Source organism: Pinus tabuliformis, chromosome 2_2 (genome assembly GCF_031772625.1).
Source record: "Pinus tabuliformis cultivar Carrire ecotype Pingquan chromosome 2_2, CPIR1, whole genome shotgun sequence".
Classification (NCBI taxonomy): Eukaryota; Viridiplantae; Streptophyta; class Pinopsida; order Pinales; family Pinaceae; genus Pinus; species Pinus tabuliformis.
In genome coordinates, this window is record NC_142300.1 from 328,532,345 (window position 1) to 328,539,822 (window position 7,478).

Sequence of the window (7,478 nt, forward strand, 5' to 3'; positions counted from 1 at the left end):
GGCAATGTCACATGATGAGCTCATAAATGAGCATAACCCGCATGTCAGAGTGTTCCCATCCTGTAACCAATCTGCGATGGAAGGAGCTCACCATATTAGAGCAGATAGAAGGAATAATCTTGTTGATGATCCCAGAGCATATGAAAATCCTAAGCCACAGTTACAAACATTTAATTTGAGGGGACCTAGGCAGGTGATCCCAAGTACATGGAGCGTCAAACGCCAAACGCATTCCATGTGAGGCCAAGTGTAAGGCCTGATTCTCACATTGAGGGTTGTCAATCCATTGGCCATACGAAAAACACGCATGTAGCTTATTACTATGATCGGAAAAATGCATTGATGGGAGAAGTTGAACACCATATTTAGCATCATCGTAAGTTATAACACCTGCCAAAAGTCAATTGTCGAAAAAGATATGCTCTTGACAGAAAAAGGTATTAACATTTACATATTGTCAACTTACCTAAGGAATCAAGTGAGCACCATAACAAGGGTTGATAAATATACTTACATATAATAACTCCTTAATTGTCACAAGGGAATCAATTATGAGATTAGGTACCATTTACTTGTTCATATTCTTCCCAATAGAAAAAGGTATTAACCTTTACATACTGTCAACTTACCCAAGGAATCAAGTGAGAACCATTAACAAGGGTTGATAAATCTACTTACTTTACACATGTTTGGTTGAAAAGAGTTATAGCCAAATTCATAATTGGCCCAACATGTCTTCATTGAATTCTTGTAAGCAAGATTATAAAAACACTAAAAAGTAATTATGTGGGAAAGATTGTGAAAACATTAAACAATTGGATTCATTGTTATAAGTATATACTCTTAATTATATTTTTCAAGTCAAGAAGGAACAACATGAGCCATGGAGGGAAATATTGGGAAAACACTTAACAAATGGATTCATTGTTTGTGGGTATATATTTTTAACAATATTTTCCAAGTGAAGAAGGGACATCATGGCCATGGAGGGATCATAATCTAGGTTTATTTTAAGTTATTATTAAAATACTTGATTGTAGTTTACAAAGAATTGTCTAACCAAGTTGTTGGTTATTAATTTTAGGTTTTTTTCTTTTTCTTTTTCTTTTTGTATCCCATAGGAACCTAGTAGCACGCCAAACATGTAACTACTAGTAAACCTCTGGGGGTATATGACCTGTCCTCCTCTCTGTAAACCGGGTCACAACAAGGGGGATTTGAAACTTGGATATCTCAATTTTATCAAGACTCACATTACCTCGATCACCAATTGAGCTACCCCCTGGGATGTTATTAATTTTAGTTTAGGTGGGACTCAAATTTCTAGTTTTTTAATTATTATTAATATATTTGATTGTTAATCACAAAAAATTATTTAACTAAACTATTGGATTTTTCTGTTAATTTAAATATTATAAATAATAAATCCTCATATTCGAGTGTTTGACAAGATGCAGACATGCACTCTCAGACCAATCGGTGATGCTCTCCACTTGGTTGCATCCTCAATCTAAGTGGCTTTAATATGTATTAAATTTCTCACAAGGTGAAATTTGTCCTTGCACGCATGTCCATCTACCTTGCCTGTCAAACCTGTGAGTATAATTCTTTGCGCATGATCTCCCTGCATTTCATTCCTTTAGTCATCTTACTTAGGGCCTGGTCTCTCACGCTAGATATTCCTCTTCCCATGTCCTTCGCTTCTCTTGAGTCTCACTCTATGTCCCTCGACCTTTGTAATTTCGCCATGAATCAAGAAGGGAGTCGCAAGCGCTACCCTAACAAAGGGAGGGGTTGATGGCGTCCCCCAACCACCTTCGATGACTCCACAACAACCGATTTGTTTGAATATGGCATACCCACCCATATAAGGCATCAGGTGTTGGATTCTAAAGTGATGGACATGAGTCATGTTCGGGCCACGTTCTGGTCTCTTCACAACCTCTTAGATTGCCAGCTTAAGGAAAGGGAGCATGAGAAATCAAGATCTACAGGGTTGATTGTTGATCTCTCAACCTATCATAGCCACGCCTCCTCCTCCCTTAAACGGCTAGCCAGTAACTTAAAAATTGACTTTCCGTCAAATGTGCCTTCCCCCTTCGAGTTATCCTTCTGTGGGATCGTCTTCTCCCCCTACCATACAAGCCCTTGCAGCTCGTCCCTCTCCCTCTCGTGCTTTGCCTCCCCTTACAGTAGATTCCCCCCCCCCCCTTCCCCCCCTCAACCAAGCCCCTATGGTTGCTACATTCTTGAAGAATTTCTAGATGACTCGAGCAATGCCCAGGCTGAAGGCAACGCTCAGGTGCAAGGTTTCTCCAGCATTGCTTCAATGTAGCTCTACTGCGTCCGGGGCTCCACAGGACGACATTAGCTCCCAAGACTACATGAAGTACTTCAGGTCAATCAATTTTGGCACTTTTGTTCAGTTAGCAGGTAATTGGCACAAAGATGTTAGGCTCTCGGTTTTAAATTTTGATTTTTGTCAATGCCTCATAAGTTGTAAGCATCACCAGCAAAACTTTTGTCTCTAGTTTCCCCTTCTAGGGGCAGAGAATTTTTGGGACTTTTCTCTGGTTTCCCTGCACAGAGGCAGAGGTTTCCAATGGGTGAGAGCTTTAGTTTCACCATGCTCTCAAGACTGTATACTATGTATTTGTTTTGTTTTAATATAATGTAAATATATTTACTTACAAAAAAAATATTATAAATAATAAAATTAATTACAAATATAAAATTGATTTATTTATATTTCAAATTATTAAACAACATAGATTATAATTTTATAAACAGTTTCAAATAAATAAAATTAAAATTATTTGTTTTTGTCGACCAAAATATTTTCATTAATTCATAAAAAAAAGTACAACAAATAAACATGAATCCCAATGCTCTCCTAGTTTCACTTCGACTGGATTTGTTAACCAGGAGAGAGGTACAAAAACTGAGAAGGAAGTGTCATTTTTTACATGATCCCCAAACACAAAAAAAGTCAGATTTCCCAAAACACATGAAGAACCAAAAAACAACTAGTAGACAACATAAGTCAAGGGCGAAGATCTAATGCATGAACAACATTCAAGGCCGCAGTAAGGCCAGGATTCTTGTGAGCATGAAATTCGATGAGGGCGAGGCACGTCTCCATCTCTTCCAAACGTTCACTAGCTCGTCATTGGCTCTGGCACAAAGACACTAGACGGTCCAAAATGTCCCAATAATTATAGTTGATGTCATTGAGGAATGCAATCACCTCATTCTTGTCTTCATATTGTTATTATTGAATGTCTTCTAAAGTGGTTGAGATGTTGTTCAACTGCTCAGCTATAGAATCCATTGTGGGTGGTTGCTCTACTTAGCCCAGCGACTGGGCCACTTCCCCCACAACATCCGCGCCACCAACCACATTTTCATTCACTACCCCCACCCTACAAACCCACTCCCCTAGTTGTCCTTGAGGTCCTGCTCCCTATCAGACTCGACTGCGTTGATGCATGATGGCCATTGGGCCTCCAAGACACTAGGAAGGAGTCTTTGAATTACAGGGAGAAAACAACTCACTCCCACAGGTCCATCTGCTCCAATCCTCAAGATAAAACGAAGTCACTCTATAATTCCAATATCTCATGTCATGTTTGACGCACTAGAAATGACACTGGCCCTTATGGTAAGTAAAATTGACACTAGCACCAATATAGGGATTCCCTACGAAGTCTTTGAGGAAAAAAATGTTGCCCAAATGCTTGCCTCTTAAAGCCCAGTTCAAAACTTCGCCATAGAACAGCATGCTCCAAGGGAAGGAACTAAACTGAGCATAACTATTGGACACCTAATCCTCTATGGGTTAGTGTAGAATTTGAACAGCCATGAGAGTCCAAGAGACCTTGGAATGTGGAACCCAATGGTCACACGAATGTACTATACATGTATATCATTGTCAAATAATAGATACAATCTCATGTTTATCTTTCCTATTTTGTCCCCGCCATGTGTGTGTCTAACATGGTATAAGAGCAGGTGATCTCCTGCCCTGCTCATATTTGAGCCACTGGTTTTGTGGCCTCTTTGTGCATGTTGGTCGTATTACTTGCAGCATATATATTAACCAGTGTTACCACCAGTGTCAAACTCCTTCGCCATATCGGTTATAATGTATCCCTCTGATTCGTTATTAACCTCCGAACTCGTTTCCTCTCTCCACTGCGCAACAAAAGTGGTTGAACTTGATCACCACTTCCTGTAGAAAAGGCATATAAGTTTCTAAGCTTTTGTGGCGAATGGTTAGTTTGTCCCCCGCTTTCTGATTCAGATCTGTCTACTGGTGTAATGATATCCATCTCACTTCTCTCGTTGAAGGAACCCTCTACATTAATGTACTTTGGCCCATTTTCAGGCAACAGAGAATTGTCAAGTATTGCCTGGGCATCAGCAATAACTGAATCATTATCATCTACAGCATACAAAATTTTTTGAATGGCCACTACCACTGGAAACTGCTCCAACTCTTCATTTTGAATTAGGATTTCTATATCTCGAAGTTTAGCAAAGTAGAAGTCCCTTTCATTCTCCAAATTGCTCACAGAAAGCTTTAATTCTACAACCTGTTCAGTCAAAGCTTGAACGTGTTCTACATAAACATAGCCAGGAGGAACTAAAACATGCTTCCCTTGCTTACTTCCACTTGGGCCAGCCCCAAATCCATCTGTACGTCGAATTGCTAAAGATGAGCTAGATTGAACTGATTTTAAAACTCCTCCAATGCCCTTGTTCTATGATGAGCATTGCATTGAAGACATTCCCTTTCTGTGGACTTCCTTTCCTCCTTTACATCTTCTCTCCATGGGATTATAATTGCTATTCATTATTCCACCTGTTGCAGAATCACAATACTGCTTCAACCATTGGAGAAGCTCCAGATTGTCCAACGGCCAACCTTTAACAAGTTTATTAACCTCTATATGCTTCTCTATCTTTAATTTTGAAAATACTTCTTGCAGCAATTTGTAATTCTGGATCATATCGTATTTTGTCTTTGCCTCGAAATTCACCTTGTGCATAGGGACAACTCCTGGGTGCGATCATACCTCGACTGTTCAACTTCCACATAGTCCATATGTTGAATATCACTGTGTGAATCTACTCCCACATTGGTGGTATCCTTCCACATTAGTATCCACTCCCATTTTTGGACTATAATACTATTACACAGTGTATTCACCATTACATACTCCAAATGTTGCCTACCCATATGCACTAATTCCGGCATATGCTCTCTCTTTTCCTGCAACCATATGCGTTATTACCTTTGCTTTCTCAACGATGGATTTGAGAACGTCAGGATTTGTGAGAATGTGATGGCCATGACTCTTGTGAGCTCAGCTTCTGGCTCCAACTCCTCCCATACACAAAAGGTCGGTAGAAGCTCCCGCTTGGGACAATGGCGCTCCAAATTCTCGCCTTTTTCAATCGAAGGAAGCTGCCAAACATTGTCCACATTATCGCGACACGGGACATAGTCTCTCATGAATGGTGAACAAAAGTCGATTTAACCGATCAGCCCACCACCTCGTGGCACCTCGCTGGAAGTCCCAAAGACATCGATGTACCAGCTCTCGTTGCCGTCATTTATCGATGTGAATGAAGATCGAGACAAATTAAAAGAGCCCCGTGCTGTGAATAGCTCTCAGAGACTACAGTGAGTTTGAATGAAGATATGCTGAAAGGATTGTAGAGGTTGGCTTTCCAGTTAATTCCTAAGTAGAAGCAGTGGACTGCGACCAAAATGAGGGTGAAGGAGTTGCTCAGTCGAGGCTTTGTGACCCAAAATTCAGACGCCATTTTGGAGTTTGAGAGTAGGATTTGTGCATCGATATTAAATTCCCATGGAGAATTTTAATATTTCATTGAAGTTATTATATGCATTGGCATGTCCCTCAATTATTTAAAATTCCGGCATATGCATTGGTTAGTTGATGTGTTGAATTTAGTGGCATACTCATTGCACAGTTTGTGTAGCAGTATTTAAAGTGTTGTTAGTTGCAATGATAATCCAACAAATTTTGTGCAATTTCTAGCCTAAGGTATTAAGATTGAAGAAAATGGCTAGGATTGATAGAGTTGTTGTTGGTGTAAAACAATTCTTTTTGGATTATTGACCGCTTTAAAGGGCTATTTCACACTGGTTATTTGTTGCACATTTACAAAATATTTTGCAGTGACATTGTATTGCGAGTGAGTGTTAGTTCTTCTCTACAGGTTCATAATTGTGATAAGTTTTAAGTGTAATTTCGACGATGGATAAAATAACCAAAACTGGTGAGGTATTAGAGTTCTTAAAAACTTTGATACATTCCTTTGATCATGACACAGTAAGAATCAACAAAGCTTCTCTTGTTGACATTAGAACCTGTTTGCAAAATGCACAAGAGAAGATAGAATTTTTGGAGCTTGAATCTCAGCTTCAACAAAAGGAATTAAAACAGAGTCATCATTCTGAACCTGTTTCTATTTAGAACATTGAAACAAACTCCCATAAGCAGCAAGTTGATTAAGATCCAGTGCCCAATGAAGTAGCAGAATTGCATGCAGACGCAGAAATTCAGCCAACACTTCCCAAGCCAATCATCAGACCTTGGGAAGAGCTTGTCCATAACAAGCACAGAACAGGTCTTGGATATGAGAAGGACGTGTCCTTTCATATTCCAGATTACTCAAAGCCCATCCAGTTTCAGAGTGTCGGATTCCTTCATGATAATTCACATTCAGTTGTTCCAAATTCATCTCCGGATGTTCCAAATTCTGATCCTCTTCCACAGCAGCCATAACAAGTTGTTAAATTCCAACACTATGACCGAGTTGGCCATATGAAAGATCATTGTTTTGATCTTCATCCATGTAAGCATTGTCATAAAACCAGTCATTCTTCAAACAAATGCTTCAGAAACAAACCTCCTGCAAGAACAAAAATTAATCTTGGATGGATCACTTCTTGGCAATGGGCATCAACAGCCAAGAAGATATTTCAGTCATATGTCTGAACTTGTTCTAGAGTATTGAACAGTCTTGCAGTTGAGTTTTCTCCATCATGTCACCTTATATCTGACAGCGATGGAAATGATGGTCATCTACAAGCTTCAAAGCCACATCAAGCGAGCCTGAGCCACAACCTACCACACCAGATTCAGATTTGTAGCCAGAGACAAAGATCCCTCTGATCATGCCTTCAGTTGGTGATGCCTCTTCAAAGAATCGGGGACACTTCCTCTAGCGGAAGGCTTCATCTTCTTGCCAGTTTTGGAAGAGTTCTAGGAATTGCATTAAGCATTCCAGAGTTGGTGGTAATCCTTAAACCGTCACAGGTTGAGACCTCCCTTTTTAGGTTGAGGTTCTCCCTTTTATGCGGGGTGAGACCTCCCTTTATTGGTTGAAGGTTTCCATCTTCAAAACATTAGGAGTGCTTACTCTAGCAGAAAAACCTCAGCTTC

General features: G+C 39.8%; 1 pseudogene; it reads right to left on the reverse strand.

Annotated features, from left to right (window-relative positions):
- Window positions 1-4,139: 4,139 nt before the first annotated feature.
- Window positions 4,140-5,063, reverse strand: LOC149192614 (microtubule-associated protein RP/EB family member 1A pseudogene; annotated as a pseudogene).
- Between the last annotated feature and the right edge of the window lie 2,415 nt (window positions 5,064-7,478).